The 24,787-nt window shown below is 42.7% G+C and overlaps 1 long non-coding RNA gene across 1 annotated transcript in view; it reads right to left on the bottom strand.

The window, feature by feature from the left end:
- LOC138370154 (uncharacterized) overlaps positions 1-24,787 on the bottom strand; it is a 112,534-nt gene that overhangs the window by 1,074 nt on the left and 86,673 nt on the right. The gene's annotated exons all lie outside the window — the stretch shown is intronic.

Below are 24,787 nucleotides of genomic sequence, written 5' to 3'. Positions count from 1 at the left end.
AAACAACTCTTTTTGACTGTTGCTAATCAGTTCCTCTTAATCTTGACTTGCGTGAGAAGGGTCATAGCACAGGTGACAATCAGGTACATCTGCTCTGGTTCATCAGGGCACGACTACCAATTGGCTTCAGGTCGCCCCTACGCGTTGCCACTATTTAAGAGATACGTAACTAATCGTCCTCGCTCAGTTTCTCCCGCTTCACTCATGAAGCTCCTCACAAATTTTTCTGCTTGAGCCAAAAATATTTTCCTTCTTCTGGAGCGACGACTTGTACCCTTCTCTTCAGGCCCTCTCACGACAAGTAATGTCTTAAGACCTTTGCACACCACACGCTCCCGCGATGACATCATTTTTGCACACTGTATGTCGCATACCGCCGACCTCTCACCTCCAAGTGACTCATCCAAGTGCTCATCCGTGACTTGTCTTCCTCTTGGTCACATTTAATGACGGTTGCTTGCACTATTTAATTTCCCTTACTCCTCACTATGGCCAGGTGGAGAACAACTCTCAGTGGTAGGGCAAACCTACATCATGAGGCTACATGGGGGGGGGGGTCATAACAATATATAAAATATTTTGTATCATTCTTAGCTGTCGTCAATAATTTGATGGTTATAGGTGTACGTAATTGAAGGTGGTTGCACATATTTGACGCTTTAAATTTAATATTTTTGACCATAAGGAAAACTGGGATTTTTCTCATTCTCCCAAACTGACCTCCAGTTTGAAAAAAATGGATAATTTAAATATTATACTTAAGTGTTTTTTGTGAGTGTAATTGAAGGTGATTGCAAATGTCTGAAGTTTTAAATTTGGTTGTTTTAAAGGAAATTTGATATGAAAAAAAGATTTTTTGACCTCCAATTTCAAAATTTGTCGACCTCCAATTTCAAAAATAAGATTGATATTAACATTATTATGTTTCAGTACTATTAGGAAGTGTAATTGAAAGTGACTGCACATATTTAATGGCTAAATTGTCATTTTATCAGGAAATTTTACCAATAGGAAAAATAAAGCTTTTTCTCATTTTACCCAAACTGAATTTCGGTTTGAAAAATAAGATGGATATTTAAATCATTAGGCTTGATTGGTATTGACGAACGTAACTGAAGATGATTTCACACATCTGAAGTTTTAAATTTGGTAATTTTATAAGGAAATTCGACAATAAGGAAAACCTGAAATTTTTGGCATTTTACCCAAATTGACAGCCAGTTTGAAAAATAAAACAATTTAAAATATTACGCATCAGTGCAATAGACAAGCGTAATTGACCGTGATGATATGTAAAACTTCAAACATATACTTTGAAGTAATTTGATAAAGAAACCCAAACAAAGGAAAACAGAGATTTTTGCACTTTACTCAAACTTTTTTTTTGACCTCCAGTTTGAAAGATAAGATGGATACATAAAATATTATGCTTCAGCCCTACTGGTGAGCGTAACTGAAGGCGCGTGCACATTTATGAAGGTTTAAATTTATTAATTTTTTAAGGAAATTTGACTATATAGGAAGACAGAGTGACATATCAACCGGTCCTCTTACAAATTACGTCTGAATTTGGCCGTTTGCCCGTATGGCCGAAAATGGACGTAATTTGAAAAAAAAAAAAGTTTGGATTATTTTTTTTAATAGTAAGTTAAGGGTCCTCTGGTAGGTTAGGAGGGCAGGAAATTCTCCTAAAGTTTCAAAACGTCATGAAAACCGTTAATTGAAACTTTCCTCCCCTAACCTAATGACGTGACAATACATAACTTTCGTGAGCCGATTTCATTTCAAATTACGTTCATTTTTGGCCATAAAGCGCATATGAGCGAAAACTGACGTTATTTTTAAGAGGACGGGTTGCCAACAAAATTACCAAACGTCTGATATAACTTTTAACTTACCCACAATATACAGAAGTAACCACTCTCAAATAGATATAATCATACTATTATAATATTATACACATTTTGGAATGATATTAACCCTAATATAAAGGTAAATAAGAACTATAAAGAACTATAATAGTATTCTAAAAAATACACAAACTGGCATCACACACTCCTCTCCTCACACGAATGATACATGTCATAGACCCGTTCACTCAACAGGCAGGCTCATGATCACTCCCATACAATGGAATACAATATACAATACTGCCATACTATCAAAAAGCACAATACAGCAGCCATACCAAATACATATATACATAAAATGTAAATTTCCATCATACTTGACAAACTGAGATGGGATCAATATATTCTACCTACACTATATGTGAGAACTAAGTAATTACTAGGTTCGTAACAGATGTTTGTGTGGCATATGTGCGTGGATGTGTGTGTGGTGCGGTTAGCACGTATGTGTGGATGTGTGGGTGTGTGTGGGTGGCATATGTATGCGTGTGTGTGGGTGGCATGTGTGCGCGTGTGTGTGGATGGCGTAGGTGTGCGTGACGTGAGTGGCATATGTATATGTGTGTACTCACCTAGTTGTGCTTGCGGGGGTTGAGCTCTGGCTCTTTGGTCCCGCCTCTCAACTGTCAATCAACAGGTGTACAGGTTCCTGAGCCTACTGGGCTCTATCATACCTACACTTGAAACTGTGTATGGAGTCAGCCTCCACCACATCACTGCCTAATGCATTCCATTTGTCAACTACTCTGACACTAAAAATGTTCTTTCAAATATCTCTGCGGCTCATTTGGGCACTCAATTTCCACCTGTGTCCCACAGTGCGTGTGCCCCTTGTATGAAATAGATTGTCTTTATCTACCCTATCAATGCCTTTGAGAATCTTATATGTGGTGATCATGTCCCCCCATAATTCTTGTCTTCCAGCGAAGTGAGGTTTAATTCCCAAAGTCTCTCCTCGTAGCTCATACCTCTCAGTTCGGGTACTAGTCTGGTTGCAAACCTTTGAACCTTTTCCAGTTTAGTCTTATGCTTGATTAGATATGGACTCCATGCTGGAGCCGCATACTCCAGGATTGGACTGACATATGGGTATACTAAGTTCTGAATGATTCCTTACATAAGATTCCAAAGGCCGTTCTTATGTTGGTCAACCTAGCATATGCCGCGATGTTATCCTCTTGATATGGGCTTCAGGGGACAGGTCTGGCGTGATATCAACCCCCAAGTGATACTTGGGGGTTGATCCCAACCCCCTCTCTGACTCTTGAAGAATTTCATCTCCCAAATGATACTTTGTATCTGGCCTCCTGCTCCTTACACCTATCTTCATTACATTACATTTGCTTGGGTTAAACTCTGACAACCATTTGTTCGACCATTCCTGCAGCTTGTCCAGGTCTTCTTGAAGCCTCAAGCTGTCCTCCTCTGTCTTAATCCTTCTCATAATTTTGGCGTCGTCAGCAAACATTGAGAGGAATGAGTCTTTACCTTCTGGGAGATCATTTACGTAAATCAGAAAAAGGATAGGACCGAGTACAGAGCCCTGTGGGACTCCACTGGTGGTTTCACGCCAAACTGAGGTCTCACCTCTCATTGTAACTCTCTGCTTCCTATTGCTTAGGTACTCCCTTATCGATTGGAATACCTTACCAGTTATTCCGACCTGTTTCTCCAGCTTATGTACCAGCTTCTTATGGGTACTGTGTCAAAGGCTTTCCGACAATCCAAGAAAATGCAGTCCGCCCAGCCTTCTCTTTCTTGCTGAATCTTTGTCGCCTGATCATAGAATTCTATTAAACCAGTAAGGTAAGATTACTCTCCCTGAACCCATGTCGGCGATTTGTCACGAAGTCTCTTCTCTCCAGATGTGTTACTAGATTTTTTCTCACGATCTTCTCCATCACATTGTATGGTATACAAGTTAAGGACACTGGCCTGTAGTTCAGTGCCTCTTTTCTGTCACCCTTATTGTATATTGGGACCACATTAGCCGTCTTCCATATTTCTGGTAGTCTCCCGTCTCCAGTGATCTACTATACACTATGGAGAGTGGCAAGCAAAGTGCCTCTACACACTCTTTCAATTCCCATGGTGAGATCCCGTCTGAACCATCAACCTTCCTCACATCCAGATCCAACAGGTGTCTCCTGTCCTCACCTTTCGTAACTTCGAACCCTTCCAAGGTCGCCTGGTTTACTGCCATTTCTCTTAGCGCAGTGAACTCACCTCGTTCTGTCGAAAAGACCTGGAACCTCTTATGAGTTCGTCACAAATCTCTTTGTCATTCTCTGTATACCTGTCCTCGTCCGTTCTAAGTTTCATTACCACTTTCACTCTTTCACATTTCCACTTTTACTCATGCTTTCTTCTTGATGAGACTCTGGAGTAGCTTTGGTTCGGTCTTAGCTTTGTTTCCTATATTATTTTCATAATTTTTCTCTGCTTCTCTTCCCACACTAACATACTCATTCCTGGTTCTCTGGTATCTCTCTGCTTTCTGGTGTTCTGTTATTTCGGAAGTTCCTCCACGCCCTTTTGTTCAGTTCCTTTGCTTCCATATATGGTTTATTAAACCACGGATTCTTCTTTAACTTCTCGGATTTTTCCTTTTGGGCCGGGATAAACCTGTTTACAGCCTCTTAACACTTTTGAGTGACATAGTCCTCCATGTCTTGTACAGACTTAGCTCTGAGGTCTGTGTCCCATGATATATCCCTTAGGAAACTTCTCATCTCATAATTCCTCTTACGGTACGCCAGTCTTTTGTTTCCTAGTTCTTTTTGGGGGGAGATAAATCCTAGCTCTACAAGGTACTCAAAGATCAATATTCCGTGATCACTCATTCCCAAGGGTGCTTCCAACTTAACTTCCCTTTTATTCCACTTATTAGGGTAAATATCAGATCAAGCAAGGCTGGTTCATCTTCCCTTCTCGTTCTTGTCGGTCCCTTGATGTGTTGGCTTAGAAAGTTATTTGTTGCCACGCCCAGCAGCTTAGCTCTCCATGTGTCTGGTCCTCCGTGAGTGTACTCACCTAGTTGTACTTGTGGGGGTTGAGCTGGCTGTGTGTGTGTGTGTGTGTGTGTGTGTGTGTGTGTGTGTGTGTGTGTGCGCGCGTTCGTTCGTTCGTTCCTTGTGTGCGTGTGGTTGCCCCCTCTGGTCCAATATAACACAAATTATAGTTCTAATTATATAGAAAGGGTCATAACTTGTGACCTTGCATGCACAAAGACTGACAGACTGTGAAGGGAAAGGAGTCAAATGTGTGTATAGTATTTGCTTCTCATGGTTTAATTTTTCCTTTGCTGCTACCTATTAGCTTCGGGCTTAATTTGGCATTGTGATAAGGGGCTAAGTTATTAATAAAACTCTTGTGGCAAAGTTATTTATAATTACTTTGGGAGCTAAGCTATTTATAATTGCGCCTATGTCAGGTAGTTTCTTTCACTGCTTTATTTAATACGTTCTAGTGAAATCCTTAGAGGACATAGACACGTTATTCGCACAAAATCAACACTACGTATCGGAATTTACCCTTATCTCTAAATATTAGAACTTTCCCTATTTTAACAAAATGTTTGTTTGTACATTAGGCTGCATGACTTTCAATGAGACGATCTAGTTATTGTGTTCATGAAGGATCCAGGACTGACAAAGGGCTCGAGGATGGGCACAGTCTCTCCAGTAGAAATACAGAGGTTTCAGCAGAGGTACGAAGGCTTCAGCTAAGACACAGAGGCTCTAGAATATGTACAGTGACTCCAGTATGGGTACATAGGCCATGCATAGGAACAGAGGCTCCAGCTTGCATGAACATCAAGAACTCTAACATTGGTTCAGAACTTCTAGCATGGGTAAAGAGGCTCCAGTATGGGTAAAGAGGCTCCAGCATGGGTAAAGAGGCTCCAGTATGGGTAAAGAGGCTCCAGTATGGGTAAAGAGGCTCCAGCATGGGTACAGATGATCCAACATGGGCACAGAGGCTCCAGTATAGGAACAGAATCTCCAAGAATAGTACAATCATCAGAATATGTCGAGTAGTTCCCTCCTTCAGTTTGTGTATCACCCAAAATACTTTGCTCTACATGTTGTGATATAGACAAGGAATCTACATCTCAAGTATTACTAAGGAAGTTGTACTTGTTTGTATTTAACTATACGTTACTAATTTTTTCTTCTATTTTTTTCTTTGTGACAATATTGACAAACAAGGCATATTGCTTTGCCTTGTTTGTCAATTTCACTTCACGTCCTATTTGTCCGATTATTTCCATACCTCATTCTGTCTTTGTGAACTCTTTAATTGCTTCGTCTTTTCTTTTGCTGCCTTCCAAACATTGTTTTCTCTGTTTCTCTTCGACCTATGTCTTGAATGTGTTTCTATTTATTCCAGTAGCTAAAATACTAAAATAAAATAATATAAATACAAATAAAAAAAGAACTGAAACATTGGAAAAATTTCATCGGTGGACAGAAGCCCAACTAAATTTATTGACTGGATGAGAAATTCTCAAACAAATTCTCAAATGTTCGTATCGCAACTCAATAAAATTTTCACTTATGTACTACAAATGCGAAACATCACCAACAGAACATAAACATCTAACCTATCCAAACCTTCCCCGAAATATCCATATTATAATATATAATGCCGATTCAGAAAGTGCTCTATGTTTTAAATGACGAATGCGTCTTTGCTTTCGGCCATATATTGGACGTGCATAGCTTGAGGATGGATTGCACTGTCGATGAAGATGGGCTGCACATGCAACCCATCCTCAGGTACGGGTTGTTAAAGCTGCGGTCGCCCCCCCCCCCCCCCCCAAGACGCGCAGAGGTCTTGGAGGTTCAGAGGTCAGAGGTTCGAGCAGAGGTCATCAGCGAAGTACTGTTCAATAACTTTTCGAACATCAGCTGTGAAACGTGTATAAACCGTTTTTCATTCATAAACTGGGAGGTTGGCAGCTGGATTCAGTCCATCCTCTAAACAATGACCCAAAAGTGATTCCATCCACCCGCCAAACCCCTTGTTTATGAATGAAAAATGGTTTACACACGACTCACAACTGATTTCGTTCGAACACTTCCGGAACAAGTGCTTTACTGACGAATTTTGTTCGAACCACAATGCTATAAATGCTTCACCCACGTCCCACAAATACAAATAATTGCCAACAGAACCTAAACACCTAACCTAACCTATGACTATATATGCACACTATGCTAATATATTTTAATATTAATTTAAAGTTGAGAAAATTCCCATTTTGAATGAACAACATGTAAAAATTTATATATGCGTCTGTGGGGTTGACCGCTGGATGTACAACCCGTCCTCGACTTAAGTCCATTACATCCAGCAGTCGACCCCACAGACGCATTCATAAATTTTTACATGCTGTTCATTCAAACCAGGAATTTTCTCAAATATAAATTAATATTATAATATATTGTGCATATATAGGAATAGGTTAGGTTAGGTTAGGTTAGGTGTTTAGGTTCTGTTGGCGATTATTTGTATTTGTAGTACGTGGATGAAGCCTTTACAGCGTTGTGGTTCGAACAAAATTCGTCAGTGAAGCACTTGTTCCGGAAGTGTTCGAACGTCAGCAGTTGTGAGTCGTGTGTAAACCGTTTTTCATTCATAAAGAGCGGGGGGTTTGGCGGGTGCATGGAATTACTTTTGAATCTTTGTTTGGAGGACGGGCTGGGATGTAATGGACCAACCCGTTCTCGCATACAAAGATCCAAGATCGTTAATCCATCCGCCAAACCTCAGCTGTTTATGAATGAAAAGCGGTTTACACATGACTCACAACTGATGATGTCCTAATACTTCCGGAACAAGTACTTTGCTCACGTCCTCTGTTCGAACTACAATTCAATAAATGCTTCACCCACGTACTTCAAATACAAATCATTACCAACAGAACCTAAATACCTAACCTATGCCAAACTATACATACAATTTTTATGTATAAGAATATCAATTTATATATGAGAACAAACCAATTTTTAATACACAGTATGTTAAAATTGATGAATGCGTCTGGGGAGGACGGCCGCTGCTTTAAACAGCCTAGTTGGAGAACGGGTTGCAAATATATAATTGTCAACAGAACCAAAATACCTAACTTCTCCTACCTTAAGTTTAGAAGATACAAGAAAGAAGAAAGACGACTCAAGAAAGAAGACACCATCAGAAGACGGACTGTCACCACCAAGAATGAAGAAGCACCGCCACTGCCGCCCTTCCTGACACGACTCAGCCTAGCCAGATGTAGGGTTGTCTTCAGCATCGACTTGAGACACGCAGCTGGGTTAAGCCCTGGCACTTTTTTCTACAACTTCAGCGTTTTCTCTCACAGACTTCTTTTCAGCTGTCTCCACTTCAAGGCTCACCCTATGGGCATCTTATCCTGTATATTATAAGTGTCGAACCATTTGGGCAGGACGGTAGAGCGACGATCTTGCTTCATGCAGGTCGGCGGTCAGCCCCCGACCGTCCAAGTTGTTGGGCACTATTCCTTCCCCCTCGTCCCATCCCAAATCCTTATCCTGACCCCTTCCAAGTGCTATATAGTTGTAATGGCTTGGCGCTTTCCCCTGAAAATTCCCCCCCCCCCGTCTTACCTTAAGTTGAGTTGGTTTCGGGGCTTAGCGTTCCAGCGGCCCGGTCATCGTCCAGGCCTATGCCTAAATATCCACAAAAATTTAATATATAATATTAATTTATTTAAGAAAATTAGGTTAAGGATTACTCAATACGTTCACATGTATGAATGAGTCATTAGGGTCGGCCGCAGCTTTGACGAACATAGTTTAAGGATGAATTGCAACGTTGTTGTCTAATGGTTTCATCATATTTTTGCTTTCTGCTCTCTTTTAATTGGTTTTCGTCTGAGTTTCCTAGCTTCTGCTGCCATTCCTCTTTTTATCTATTGGCTTTCCACTAATCTTTCTATAAATATTAACAATCCTATTGGTTTTCGTTTGTCTTGAAAAATGTTCTAGGATTTCCACTGGTTTTCTCATATTTGTACCCAATACATCACTCACGTTCAGCTTATAGACACAGAGTAAAGCAATGTTGAAGCCAGAATGCATAAGCTATCCTTGCAATACACACGTCGAATTGAGTCATTAGAAGGCACGATTGAAGCAGGCGAAACAGCTCCCTCTCTCTGTTTATACACCCACCGCGACGTCGATATGCGGCTCGACTAAACGTTGTGTCATTAAGGCAAACGATTATTTTATGTAAACGGAGGCTGGGATGGCATCAGAGGAGGCAAGTGGGTAGTCGGGACCTCGATAGTGGAGGGCTGTCCTGCTTCTAGTTGCTTTTGAGACCTCACTTTCAGGGTTCGAATCTCACTCAAGGGACGAATTGCAGTGGGCATGTCGAAGTTATATTACACTATACATAGCACTGGTTGTCGGCGGAAATGCTGTAAACACTGCCAAAGAGGAGAACATAGCGAAATAAGAAGGCTATGAGCACTTCCTCATTAAGTAAACAGCGAAACAGGAGAACTATGAGGATTTCATCATGAAGAACACAGCGAAACATGAGGTATGAACAATTTTTGTTGATAAATAACCTAACCCATACGTGAAAAGAAAGTAACGACCTGTCATGCTCGTCCTGAACCCATATCAAGTCAACTGAGACATACAGTGAAGAAAGATATTGCAAGTCGAGAGAGTAGGCGAGGTAGGAAGAGAAGAGGCGAGGTCTTAAAACAAAAAGTTAAACATGAAAAACAGAACTAAAGGCAGTTACCTGGATAAAAGGAAAACTAAACAAATTGAGGGATTGATGTTCGTCTTTTGGAGTCAAAATTGACCATGACTTCAATATCAGCTCGTAGATCGGTAGCTGTGCGCGCGAAGATGGCTAATAAGACCAATCCAGGCCCGGAAGGCTCGCTCACACATGGGACATATGTGGGTGGGTGCTACTGTAAAAGTGAAGGTTGCTTTAGCTTTGTGGAACAGCATGTTTCCTGTGTTTCCTTTGGGCCTCCGCAGTCATGCAGTCTATTTTCTGCTTCATGAGCCCCTGTGGTTACTTTGGTTTGTCAAGTTCGACTGTCTTGAGCAAGTGACTCCCAAGTGCTCAGTTTGATGTCTAGGTCATTGAGGGTCACTTTGAGGCAGTTCCTGAATCGTTTCTTCTGCCCCACTCCTTCCCCCCAGCTGAACGCGCGCCGACATAATTCTCCATATATCAGCTGTTTTTGCAATTGGCTGTCAGGTCTTCCAGGCATGAGCTGTTATATGATTTCCGTCTTTTTTTTTTTTTTTTTTTTGCTAATGATGAGGCCGAAGTTGTTGGAGGTTCGCGAGAAGCAGTCCATTTCGTGCTGCATCATTTGCTCTGGCATTAAGGGCACAATCATCAGCAAACAGGAAGTCTCTAACGGCAGTTTCCTTCGCCTTTGTAACAGCCCACAGGCACCTGAGGTTGAACAGACGAGAGTCGGTCCTGTATCTGACAGATATTCCATCTTGGAAATCACGCAAGGCATGGCCTAGAATGCCTACAATGCACTGCCTTGCTTCAAGCCGTTCGTCACCGGGAAGGCTTCTGACTCGTCTCCATCATCCAATACTTTCGCCATCATGTCATCATGGAACTGTCAGACAATCATGGTGAACTTGCTAGGACAGCCAAACTTGTCTATTACCTTCCACAAACCATCTCTGCTGACCATATCGAAGGCCTTGGTCAGAAAGATAAGGTCACGAAGAGATCACTATGTTGATCTTTTCATTTTTCTTGGAGTTGAAGTGCGGCAAACATCTTTTTTGCGACCGACACAGTTCGCCTCTCAGGTCTGTCTATCTTGATGTTGTCAAGCAGAGTTCGATCGTTCCAAGTGCCGAGATTGAGCACCTTCACTTTTTTTCTTGTAATTGTTCGACCTCTGTGAGGGATCCCCTCCAGCCACGGCTTGCTAGTAAGGGTGAATTAAAGCAGGCTATGTTTGAAGCACCTTTTTCTTGCCCCTTCATCCATGGAGGTAAGCAGAGCGTGTCCTAAAGAGTGCTGCTCAGACACCCAGGAGACTGCCGAACTCCGTTGCTGTTTCGGTCCAGTAGATAGCGACCCTATGTCCTAAGCCGGCTGTGTGCAGGTCTATGACTACAGATTCTAGTGAACCCACACTTGCTGCTTCACCACTCGCCCATCGCCACAGGGCTTGTGGTTGCGCGGTATGTGTTGAAGTTATGATGTGTGCTTGACTTGAATTAAAGTGAGGGAGAGTTGCGCAAATTGCCAGCCACACTCTCTTATCTCGGCATTTCTGGGTCCAGCATCAAGACGAGTGGAAACAACTGGAGATGAGTTAGGATGCAACGTGTCTCACTGTGCCATAGTTGCGTTCCAAAACGCTTTGCTGGGTCAGCCTTCTTGCACATTAAACCACTCTGGTGGTTTTCTCCAAGCAGTCCGCAGGGCCGTCTTCGCATGCATGGTAAACAAGCCCCAACTCACCGAGGGACCTGAGGCTAAGAAAAAGAATACTAGTTGAGTAAGAGGAATGGTGAACGGAATTGAATCCTGGAGAAGGAGAAAAGGCAGAAGAGGAGGCAAAGAAAGCAGATAGCAAAACAAAATAGGGAATAAAAGAGGTGGAATATAGGAAATAATGAGGATGGAGAATGTGTATTCGGTTATTAACCTCCATGTAGCCTCATGATGTAGGTCTGTCCCCCTGTGAGTTATTCCCCACTTGATCAGAAATAGGAGTCAGAGAAATGAATTAAGCCAAGCAAACGTCATTAAATGTGACTGAGGAGAAGGTAAGCAGTGGGTGAGCGTCTTTAAGGAAACGAGGCGAGAGGTTGACAATATGCGAAGTGATGTAGGCAGAGGTCTTAAGATGTCACTTGAGTTGTGAGGGTCGGAAGAGAAGGACATACGTCGTCGCTCCAGAGGGCGTCGCTCCATAAGTCACAAAGAAGGAGCTTTGTGACATATTGAGAAAAATTTGCTAGAAGCTACGTGAGTAACATGTGATGAAGCTGTTGGAGGACGATTTGTGACGTATCTTTTCAATAGTGGCAACTATCTCTTCAAGAGTGGCAATGATATAGGGCGACCTGAAGCCAGTTGGGTGGTCGTGCCCTGAGGACCCACAGTGTGTAAATCCTTCAAGAGGATGTTTTGTGTAGGTGTTCCTGATTTGGCACCTGTTCCTCACACACAAGTCAGGATTGGAAGGAGCAGATTAGTGACAGTCCAAAAGAAATTTGCTGGCGACCTGTCAGAGCGCCATATTTGGGCGTCATGGGCAAGCGTCCTCACGTCATCCTTTTGTGGTAAGAACCTGATATACTGTAGTGCATTGCTTGTTGCAGCAAGATCGTGTGCCCATCGATTTTGTAGAGCGTTTGTGAATGTAGATTAGAAAGTTTGCGGAAATAATTAGATGATATAACGAGTTTGAGGTGAGTTGGCAAGTTGAAGGCGGGATCGACATGTGTTTGTGAGGCCGGGATCAGTGGATGATTGAAGGGAGGGAGCGAAAGGGAGCACCCCACCCCCCCAGGTAGAAGGAGATTTTCGCTGTGGACGCACCCAGGCAGGGGAGGACCCCTGTATTACAGAACGGTGCACGGAATAGGACATTGTAAGGTGAAATTTGTTTTGTAAATATTATTTATGTTTTGATGGTTGTTATTATTGTATTGTAATGGAATTGCAGGTTCATGTGCGGTGGACGTTCATGTGTGGTGGACGTTCATGTGCAGTGGACGTTCATGTGCAGTGGACGTTCATGTGCGGTGGACGTTCATGTGCGGTGGACGTTCATGTTCGGTGGACGTTCATGTATGGTGCGACGTTCATGTATGGTGCGACGTTCATGTATGGTGCGACGTTCATGTATGGTGGACGTTCATGTATGGTGGACGTAGTGTGTACAGAGTTAATGTAGCACAGATACTGGGTGGACGCAATTTGTCTCTAGTTGTCACTAGTTCTACAGCGGTGTAGAGGATGCAAGAGGACATCCTTAATTTCAATACAAACTTAATTTGAGGACCCACTGATGGATGGTCCCAGTAGTGATTCCCAGGAAGATCAATCATCACAGAGGAGACTTGTTGTGTAATGAGAGTAGCTGAACTTCTCGACAAAATACAGTGGGGTTTGTGTGGACATCATTATTGAGAGATGGATGGGTTCATGTAGTATGCCTCACACAAAGCAAGGTGAGAGCGTTTATATTTTTTATGGTATTAAATAATTTACATGTAAGAAGCCTAGTCTAGCCGACAAGGTGACTAATGCAAAGCAGGCAGCTGGAGAGGATCAAGCAGCAGCCTAGCAGAGACAATTTGTTGGAGCACTGATATTATACAAGCGTGATGCTAATGTATGGAACCATTACCTGACGGTACCATGATTTATTTTTATTATTTGTTGTTTGTAATAAATGTTTGTCATACAACCCTGTCTGCCCTTGTCCTGATGAGGATTTCTAAGAGGAAAGAGATAAATAATTGGAGGGCGGACGACAGCCTACAGAAAACAAAAAGGGGGAACTAGAAGGTCACCCCAAAGACTAGGCGAGAGAGGGAAAGTCATAGTGGCTCAGGGTGTGTACTCGTGACAATGGGCCAGTTCTGAGCCAAATCCCCATTTGTATGACATTGAGCCCCTTTTCTATATTTAAGGTTATTGCCGGTGACTCTCCAGTGGGTGCTCCATTGATGTTAGTAGTAAAGGTGGTGGAGAGTAGTAACAGTTTTTTTTTTTTTTTGTACCAGCGACTCCTTGACGAGATGAAAGCCCAGGGTATAATTGTATGACACCTGAGAGAGTTAGGGGACCCCTGATAATACTCACGTATATGTGCTAGCCTATATGCACTTGCAAAGTAAGCGTTAGCTCAGGGACCCACCTTTCCGCCGTAAGGTCTATTGTAAACCTCCAGATTCTCATGTTTGCGCACCTGTGCTTGGAACTGTATATGAAGTTAACCTAAACTTTATCCCATTTTTGCTCATTACAATAGCTCACTATCTTTATACTGAAGAAGAGTTTTTTTTATACCTTTATAATCTATATCAGTCTCCAATGATGCTTTCATATATGCTTGTATGTCTTTGTGCACCAGTGGTATGTGTTTTTTATGTATGTGCTTATGTTACACGAAAACTGTCATCTTCCCATTTGAAAAATATGTTTCTCACAAAAAAACATTTTTTATCATATATCTTACGAAATAATGATTGTCTTGTTTGATCTTATTAAAGTTTCTGGAATATTTGGAATAATTATCATGGAAAATTAGAATTACTCGCTTAAATCATATAATAATAATTTGTCTCTGGTATGCAGACACGTTTATTACGCAATATTTCTGCAACTTTATTTAATTCCCGATACTATATTATTCCTACAGTGACCGTGGATGGTAGTTCCTACAGTGACCGTGGATGGTAGTACCTACGGTGACCGTGGATGGTAGTTCCTACAGTGACCGTGGATGGTAGTTCCTACAGTGACCGTGGATGGTAGTTCCTACAGTGACCGTGGATGGTAGTACCTACAGTGACCGTGGATGGTAGTACCTACAGTGACCGTGGATGGTAGTTCCTACAGTGACCGTGGATGGTAGTACCTACAGTGACCGTGGATGGTAGTACCTACAGTGACCGTGGATGGTAGTACCTACAGTGACCGTGGATGGTAGTTCCTACAGTGACCGTGGATGGTAGTACCTACAGTGACCGTGGATGGTAGTTCCTACAGTGACCGTGGATGGTAGTACCTACAGTGACCGTGGATGGTAGTTCCTACAGTGACCGTGGATGGTAGTTCCTACAGTGACCGTGGATGGTAGTACCTACGGTGACCGTGGATGGTAGTTCCTACAGTGACCGTGGATGGTAGTACCTACGGTGACCGTGGATGGTAGTACCTACAGTGACCGTGGATGGTAGTTCCTACAGTGACCGTGGATGGTAGTACCTACAGTGACCGTGGATGGTAGTTCCTACAGTGACCGTGGATGGTAGTTCCTACAGTGACCGTGGATGGTAGTACCTACAGTGACCGTGGATGGTAGTTCCTACAGTGACCGTGGATGGTAGTTCCTACAGTGACCGTGGATGGTAGTTCCTACGGTGACCGAGGATGGTAGTTCCTACAGTGACCGTGGATGGTAGTACCTACAGTGACCGTGGATGGTAGTTCCTACGGTGACCGTGGATGGTAGTACCTACAGTGACCGTGGATGGTAGTTCCTACGGTGACCGTGGATGGTAGTACCTACAGTGACCGTGGATGGTAGTTCCTACGGTGACCGTGGATGGTAGTACCTACAGTGACCGTGGATGGTAGTTCCTACGGTGACCGTGGATGGTAGTACCTACAGTGACCGTGGATGGTAGTACCTACAGTGACCGTGGATGGTAGTACCTACAGTGACCGTGGATGGTAGTACCTACAGTGACCGTGGATGGTAGTACCTACAGTGACCGTGGATGGTAGTACCTACAGTGACCGTGGATGGTAGTACCTACAGTGACCGTGGATGGTAGTACCTACAGCAACTATGAATGGTAGTGCTTGGTGTCAGGTAGTATTTGGTGGCCTGTCAAAGGCCCACAATTTTTCTTATGATTTTAGCAAGATGAATCTTACAATTCGGCATTTTTTTTTCTTTTTTCTTTAGGATTAATGGTATTCGCGATCTGTAAAATGTTATTTAATTATTAAATTAATATAAACAAAAGTAAAATTTTATTAACACAGTATAATTAAAGTATAATTAAAATCTGCTTAATATAAGTAAAAGTAAAAGATAAGTAAATTTAGGACGTAAATATAAAGTAACAATATAAGTGAAATAACTAAATGATAATGTATAATCTGTAGTTAACGAATAACTGATTACGCTTGGATGGGAACTAGCCTAATTACAGTTAAGAGTGCAACAAGTAAAATAACAATATAGAAGTTTATAAGACTTAAATATAAGATATTAACTGAAACCCACATGAACACAACTAAGTTAAATTCTATATTAAATGATAAAAGTTAAGTATTTAGTGCCCGCTGGACAAGCCTAATTACTGATGAATGATAACAAATGAATAAGGACGTGGGCCAGTCGTCAAGTAGCACAAGTAACAAACATCTTAGGCTCCTAACAAAAGGTAGACACCTGGGCCAAGCACCAGAGAGGAACACAGTAAAAGTAACGTGTTTGCAGAACCAATGATTCTCTGGAAACCTTGATAGGAATGTTAAAGATATAATGCAAAATATTACCTAATGTTCAATCCAGCCAAATGTGCTATATTTTCCCTTTAACTCACGGGATTTATTTTATATTGACCCCAAATTTATTTATTTATTTATTTATATACAAGAATGGTACATTGGGTTTGTGAGAGTACAAAACTTTGGTGTTCTTTCAATCTTGCGAGGCCACTAACACGCAGAGTGCGTTAGTGTCTATGTTAAAATTAAAATGACTAGGCACAGAGATTCTAGTAAAGTGCAGACGAGGAGTCATAATAACGGGGATGAAATATGTTGACCAAACCACACTAAAAAGTGAAGGGACGACGACGTTTCGGTCCGTCCTGGACCATTCTCAAGTCGATTCCCAATCGACTTGAGAATGGTCTAGGACGGACCGAAACGTCGTCGTTCCTTAATTTCTACTGTGTGGTTTGATCTACATTCTTGTAAAGTATTCTAAAAAAGCATCTGGGGGCATATAATTTCCTCGAAGGGCTCACTTGCTCAATTTTTTCGATGCTATGATATTCCTAAAAGTTAGAACATAATGTCATTATGAGTGAATTCGGTCATCTTGGTACCTTATCGAAAGTAAAGTTATTTTACAGTCAGTGATTAAGTTCAGTCCTGGATAGCCCTAGAATATGTTGACCGATAGTGCTGAGGTTGTAAAAATATTTTATATAAACTAATCATTCAATCAATTTATACAAGTTCTTTAAAATGTTTTCTCATCGTAAGATATTCATATTTATATTATGACTTTCTCAAGTTCTCAGTGAATTAATTACTTATGTAAACTAACCCAACTATAAATAAACTAAACAGACTTTTATCAATAAAATTTTGAATTTGAATTAGAGTAAATACCTATTAAAACAAACTCATTACTAAGAACATCTTCTAGGACCATTGAGTCATAGTCTTAACTTTGAGACAGAGAGAGAGAGAGAGAGAGAGAGAGAGAGAGAGAGAGAGAGAGAGAGAGAGAGAGAGAGAGAGAGAGAGAGAGAGAGAGAGAGAGAGAGGGCGAGAGAGAGAGAGAGAGCGGGCGAGAGAGAGGGCGGGCGAGAGAGAGGACGGGCGAGAGAGAGGGCGAGTGAGAGAGAGAGGGCGAGTGAGAGAGAGAGAGGGCGAGTGAGAGAGAGAGAGGGCGGGCGAGAGAGAGGGCGAGAGAAAGAGGGCGAGAGAGAGAGAGGGCGAGAGAGGGCGAGAGAGAGGGCGAGAGAGGGCGAGAGAGAGGGCGAGAGAGAGAGAGAGAGGCGAGAGAGAAAGAGAGGGCGAGAGAGAGAGAGAGGGCGAGAGAGAGAGGGCGAGAGTGAGAGAGAGAAAGAGGGCGAGAGAGAGAAAGAGGGCGAGAGAGAGAGAGAGGGCGAGAGAGAGGGTGAGAGAGGGCGAGAGAGAGAGAGGGCGAGAGAGAGAGAGAGAGAGAGAGAGAGAGAGAGAGGGCGAGAGAGAGAGAGAGAGGGCGAGAGAGAGAGAGAGAGGGCGAGAGAGAGAGAGAGAGAGGGCGAGAGAGAGAGGGCGAGAGAGAGAGGGCGAGAGAGAGAGGGCGAGAGAGAGGGCGAGAGAGAGGGCGAGAGAGAGAGAGAGAGAGAGAGAGAGAGAGAGAGAGAGAGAGAGAGAGAGAGAGAGAGAGAGAGAGGGGCGAGAGAGAGAGAGAGAGAGAGAGAGAGAGAGAGAGAGAGAGAGAGAGAGAGAGAGAGAGAGAGAGAGAGAGAGAGAGAGAGAGAGAGAGAGAGAGGGGCGAGAGAGAGAGAGAGAGAGAGAGAGAGAGAGAGAGAGAGAGAGAGAGAGAGAGAGAGAGAGAGAGAGAGAGAGAGGCGAGAGAGAGAGAGAGGGGCGAGAGAGAGAGAGAGAGAGAGAGAGAGAGAGAGAGAGAGAGAGAGAGAGAGAGAGAGAGAGAGAGAGAGAGAGAGAGAGAGAGGACTCAAAAGCACCACCTGTGTAAATCTATCTCAAAGGAGTGGTGGTGGAAGGGGGGTCTCGAAACGACCGTGCCATTGTCTTCGTGTGTGTAATATATCCCAAAGGGTAGGATAGGTAGGGAAGAGAGAATGGGAAGGCGGAGAAGGAAGAGTGGGAGGAATGGGGAGGCAGGAGCGCTGGAGGGTGAGGGAGAAGCATCTAGCACTTCACTTCCTCGTAAATTCCTCTCACAAGAGCCAATGATGCTAGTATCAGAAAATATACAGATATATGGATAAATATTAACATATTTTAAAATATTTTCCGGGAATGAAACGGTTTCGAATGAGAGAGAGATCTAGAGAGAGAGAAAGATAGACACACACGCACAGATGGAGAGGGGCAGGAGAAACACGAGATTCTATTCTAGATTGTTTATATGTTGAACTTCGATTTCGGTGTGAGGGACTGTGATGGCGGGCACTTGCGGAGGTCATATAGTGAGGGAGATGACAGTCCTCCTCCCTCCCTCAACAGTCTCCTCCTCCTCTCTTACCATCCTCCAACTGTACCAACCGAGTGAGGGTAATGATGCCTCCAACACCATCTTCCACCACCACCAAGTTAGGGAAACGACAGCCTCTCTCCCTCACTCCTCTATCACCACCCACCTACCAAGGGAGACACCCTTCTTTCCCTTATGTGTAACTCTATAAGGTCTTGGTTACAGGTTTTCCTCCTCGCAATATTTTTTATATATATACTGGATGGGGTACTCGGCTGTGCCCGGGTGTGTCTACCCCTTCCTCTCTCTCTCTTCCCCTTTCTCTCAGTCTCCCATCCCTACCCTTTTCCTCCCACTTCCACCCTCTTCACTGTTCTCTTCCCTCTTTCCCACTCTCTCCACGCTTCTCCTCCCTCTCCCCTAACATTACACCTCTCTCCCTCTCCTCCTGTCTCCCCACCTTTCCTTAACCCCACCCTCTCTCTTTCTCGCTCTCTTTCTCTTTCTCCTTTTTCTCTCTCCCTAAGAAATTTTAATTTGTAAGAACTCTGTAAACTGAATTCAGGTAACCCGAATAAACCCGTGTCCTTCGCTTTCTAGTAAACGAGAGGAGTAAGCAGGTAAATCATAAAAATGCATAGGTGAACGACGGGAATGTACGGGTAAACAGTGAGATTTCGTGGATAAACAGTAAGGAAAAAAGGTACTCTTTGCAAAACATATGTCAAGGTTATCTGACTTGACAAAAGTGAGGGAGGAGACACGAAAAATGATAAAGAGGTATGTAAGGAACGTAACAAAAGCTTTCAGGAAGTATTCAAGCTGGAGCCAGATTTGTCACTAGAGCTTAAGAGCCCAAACTGAACGGATACTCCATAGGAAAGCCTCACTGAAATAACAGTGACACCAGAAGTAAAGAAGCAACTACAGGAACTTGAGGTAACAAAAGTCGTGGGGAAAGACAAAATATCGCCATAGATACTAAAAGAGGCATCTAAAGCATTGTGCAGCCCATTTGCCATAATATTTAATTTCTCTCTAGAAACGGGATAACTTTCTGAAAACTGGAAAATGGGTAATGTGGCACCAATCTATGAAAAAAGGGCGAAGACAAAAACGTTAAATTACAGACCTATATCACTATCACGTATCCTCCTGCAAGCTGCTAGAGAGACTGATCTGAAGCAAGCTAGTAGAACATTTAGAATAGATCCAGTTTGTCTCAAGGCACCAAGGCATGGTTTTAGTAAAGGAAAATCTTGCTTGATAAACTTGCTGGAGTTCTATAGCAAGGTATCATAAATCAAACGAGAGAGAGGGGCAGACTGCATATTCCTTGCCTGTTTTAGGGCCCATCCTGTTTCTAATATATGTCAATGACCTGACAGGAAATTGGCTACTTCATATCAATGTTTGCAGATGATGCAAAACTAATCAAAAGAGTCAGGTTAGGGTTAGCTTGTGATGCACTGCAAAAGGATTTAGACACTCCACAGAAGTGATCTGAAAAATGGCTGCTAGAATTTAACAGAGTCGAATGCAAAATTATGAGGAGTGGAACAGAAATGAGAAGTCCAGAAGAGCAACATAGGATGAAGGAAAGACAAATTCTTCAACCAGAAAATAAGTAAGACCTAAATGTGGACATAACCCAAAATCTGATGTCAGAAGTCCACATTAGCAGAATATCAACAGCTGCACATGGCATTCTGGCCAACATGCATGTATTCTTCAGAAACTTGGACAAAGGAGCTTTCCCGTCCCTATATACAGGGAGGGAGAGACATCTTACGATGCGTTAATATCGCTGTGTTCATATTACCTTCATAGTTATTAATATTCACCCAAAATTATTATAATGCAAGCCTATCTAGGGAGAAATGGGGTGAATCAATACTATGTTAACGGTATAATCAGTCTACTTATTGGACTCGACATAACAAAATACTATAATATATCCAGAGTAAAGGGCACGACACAATTACAAAATAGTCTAATCAGTCCAGATTTAAGGACAGCAAAAGCAATTAAACAGTATGAGTAAATCTCCTAAGGTAATGACTAAGATACTCCAATAATTATATTCGAGTAATTATATACTCGCTCTGTTATATATATATATATATATATATATATATATATATATATATATATATATATATATATATATATATATATATATATATATATATATATATATATATATATATATATGTGTGTGTGTGTGTGTGTGTGTGTGTGTGTCTCATTGAATATGACTGCATATTCTGTGTTTACTATCTTCTGATTTAGGGCTTCTATCCCTCTATTATTCTTGCATCAGGGTTTAGTTGACAGAGGAGTTCTCCAAAACTCATGTTCGTTTTTCAAGGTGAAGAAAAACGTGAATTACTGTAGAATGTATTACACTTATTACTTATATAATTGCACAACGTTTCGAACCTACATGGCTCATTCTCAAGTGATAAGAAATTACAGATCTCGTTAGATTTATACCAGTACGGGGTCAGGTGAGAAAACAAGTAGAATAAAGGAAAAGGCAAGGGGACAAACAGGTGATAAATAGGGGATAATAGGAGATGAAGCACATACAAAGATTAATCGGGTGTAATAGGCCTATTATGTTGAGCAGTGTCTTCTGTGTTGGCATCATTATGTTCCAGTCTTGTTCTTACTCTCATGGTGGGTAGAGCAAATAGTTCCGTGATGTGGGTATTCATGGTAGGTTGTTCTATTCTTAAGTGGATTGCTTCAAAAATTTGTAATCTTCTTACATTTTGGGTTTTGTCTATTATACAAGTGTTTTTATTCAGTATTTCTCTTGTTAGGGCGATGTCATGGGCTTGTCTCATGTGATTCCTGGGGGCACCGGATTGAAGATGACAGGTCAAACGCCTCGTCAGCTTGGTCGACGTCATACCTATGTACTTAGATTGAAGGTCACATCCTTCGTGGGGGCAAGTGTATATGTATACAACGCTTGACTGCTGTAAAGGGTTCTCCGTCGGATTCGCATTCAAGATAGACAGAGACAACAGGATGACCTGGACAAACTGGAGGAATGGTCTAGAAAATGGCTGCTAAAGTTCAACTCAGGAAAGTGTAAGGTAATGAAATTAGGCGAAGGGAGCAGGAGGCTGAGCACAAGGTATCATCTGGGAGGTGAAATCCTGCAAAAGTCAAATAGAAAGAAAGATCTGGGGGTTGATATCACACCGAACCTGTCCCCAGAGGCCCACATCAAAAGAATATCATTAGCGGCATATGCGAGACTGGCCAAAATATGAACTGCCTTTAGAAACTTGTGTAAGGAATCGTTCAGGACCCTGTATACCACTTAAGTAAGACCAATCCTGGAGTATGCAGCTCCAGCCTGGAGTCCATACCTAGTTAAACACAAGACAAAGTTAGAGAAGATCCAGCGGTATGCCACCAGGCTCGTCCCGGAACTGAGAGGGATGAGTTACGAGGAAGGCTAAAGGAGCTGAACCTCACATCCCTGGAAAACAGAAGAGTAATGGGAGACATGATAACCACCTACAAAATTCTCAGGGGAATTGACAGGGTGGACAAAGACAAACTCTTCAGCACGGGAGGGACACGAACAAGGGGACACAGGTGGAAACTGAGTACCCACATGAGCCACAGAGACGTTAGAAGGAACTTTTTCAGTGTCAGAGTAGTTAACGGATGGAATGCATTAGGCAGTGATGTGGTGGAGGCTGACTCCATACACAGTTTTAAATGTAGATATGATAGAGCCCAGTAGGCTCAGGAACCTGTACACCAGTTGATTGACAGTTGAGAGGCGGGACCAAAGAGCCAAAGCTCAACCCCCGCAAGCACAAATAGGCGAGTACAAATAGGTGAGTACACACACACACAGTCAGTTCAGTGACAAAAGCGCAGAGGCATGCCACTAGGATAGTTCCAGAACTAAGAGGCATGAGTTACGAGGAAAGGCTGCGTGACATGCACCTCACGACACTAGAAGATAGAAGAGTAAGGGGAGACATGATCATTACCTACAAAATTCTCAGAGGAATTGACAGGGTAGATAAGGATAAATTGTTCAACATGGGTGGTATGTGAACAAGGGGACACATGTGGAAACTGAGTACCCAAATGAGCCACAGGGACGTTAGAAAGAACTTTTTTAGTGTCAGAGTAGTTAACAGATGGAATGCATTAGGCAGTGATGTGGTGGAGGCTGACTCCATACACAGTTTCAAATGTAGATATGATAGAGCCCAGTTGGCTCATAAATCTGTACACCGGTTGAGTGACAGATGAGAGGCGGGACCAAAGATCCAGAGCTCAACCCCCGCTAGCACAACTAGGTGAGAACTACTAGGCGAGTACAGTATATGTATTTATAGCTTTAGATGCAGTACCGTACAGGAGACTGCTATTCAAACTTGAGAAGCAGGCGGGAGTAAGCGGAAAGACCCCTAGCATGGGTAAGGAATTATTTAACATGCAAGAGCCAGAGAGTAACAGTCAGGGAGCGAGAGGTCAGATTGGCAAACGGTAACGAGTGGAATACCTCAAGGACTGGTGCTGGGACTAGTTCTATTTATAATATACGTGAACGAGTCTAGTCCTGTATGTCGATATTCGCGGATGACGTGAAATTAATGAAACTAGTTGTGACAGAAGAGGTTTGTAGGATCCTCCAAGAGGACTTCAACAAGCTGCAGTGGTGGTCAGAGAAGTGGTAACAGGAATTCAACATGAGCAAATGTAAAGTTATGGAAATAAGATTAGGTGAGAGGAGACCAAATGGAGAGTACCTACCTATGACGATTCGATAGAGAGACCTAGGAGTGGACGTAACACCTAATCTAACTTCTGGGGCACATATAAATCAGATAACAGCAGCAGCGTACTCTACACAAGCAAAAGTTAGAGCAGCATTGAAAAGTCTAAGTAAGGAGGCATTGAGAACGCTTTACACTGTCTTCGTGAAATCAGTCTTAGAGTATGCCGCCCCATCATGGAGTCCCCACCTGAAGAAACACACAAGGAAACTGGAAAAGATTCAGAAATTTGCGACGAGGCTTGTCCCAGAGTTGTGAGGGGGGGTGGGATATGAAGAGCGACTGAAGGAACTGAACCTGGCGACGCTAGAAAAAAAGAGGGAGCGCGGATATATGATGGCATCATATAAAATACTTAAGGGGATTGACAGAATGGAAATAGACGAAATGTTCACACTGAATACCAACAAAACAAGGAGACATGGGTGGAAGCTGGAAACTCGGATGAGTCACAGAGATGTTATAAAGTTTTCTTTTAGCGTGAGAACACTGGGGAAATGGAATAAACTAAAGCACATTGTGGAAGCAAACACTATTCAAATCTTTAAAACTAGGTATGATAGGGAAGTAGGACAGGAGTCCTTGCTTTAAACAACCGACGGCTAGAAAGGCGGGATCCAAGAGCCAATGCTCGATCCTGCAGGCACAAATAGGCGAGTACACACGCATACTGGCAAGTAAACAACAGCTAAAAACAATCTTGCTCATCCCTTTAACAGATTGGCGAGGCTTTTTCTCTCAAAAACTTTCGCACAAGACACTGACATATTGGAGGAAAGCTGAGAGCGGGCACGTCTTACCTCTGGCAGCGGGCACGTCTTACCTCTGGCAGCGGGCACGTCTTACCTCTGGCAGCGGGCACGTCTAACCACTAACAGCGGGCACGTCTAACCACTAACAGCGGGCACGTCTAACCACTAACAGCGGACACAGTACCGTGTGTGTGCATGTATGCTGGAAGAAGGCACTCATTCAAAATGCCACGTGTTGCATACGCAAGGGGGATCATTCCAGAGTGATACACATAGCATACTCAGGCACAAGGGAATCATTCAAGAGTGATACATGTAGCTTCCGATGGAATGAGGCAATCATTACAAAGCCAACGATGACAACACGTAGACAGAGGAGCAGGTTAACACTGACGCTGCTAGTGTTTAACAAGCGAGTTTAACAAGAGGGACATCAGAGAGGCGACACTTACAGCTGTACTGCAGACAATATAAAGTGACATTCAGTGTACTTACTTAGGCTTGTGGAAGCAAAGGCTCCCACCAAAAGTCAACAATGTCATCAACATTCGGAATATTCTGGTAAGTATAAGGAGCAGCAATTGCCTTCTCGGAAGGTTCAAGTTCAAACACGGAGATGGC

This window comes from Procambarus clarkii, chromosome 31, assembly GCF_040958095.1.
Source record: "Procambarus clarkii isolate CNS0578487 chromosome 31, FALCON_Pclarkii_2.0, whole genome shotgun sequence".
NCBI lineage: Eukaryota > Metazoa > Arthropoda > Malacostraca > Decapoda > Cambaridae > Procambarus > Procambarus clarkii.
This window is presented reverse-complemented; position numbering and strand designations above follow the sequence as displayed.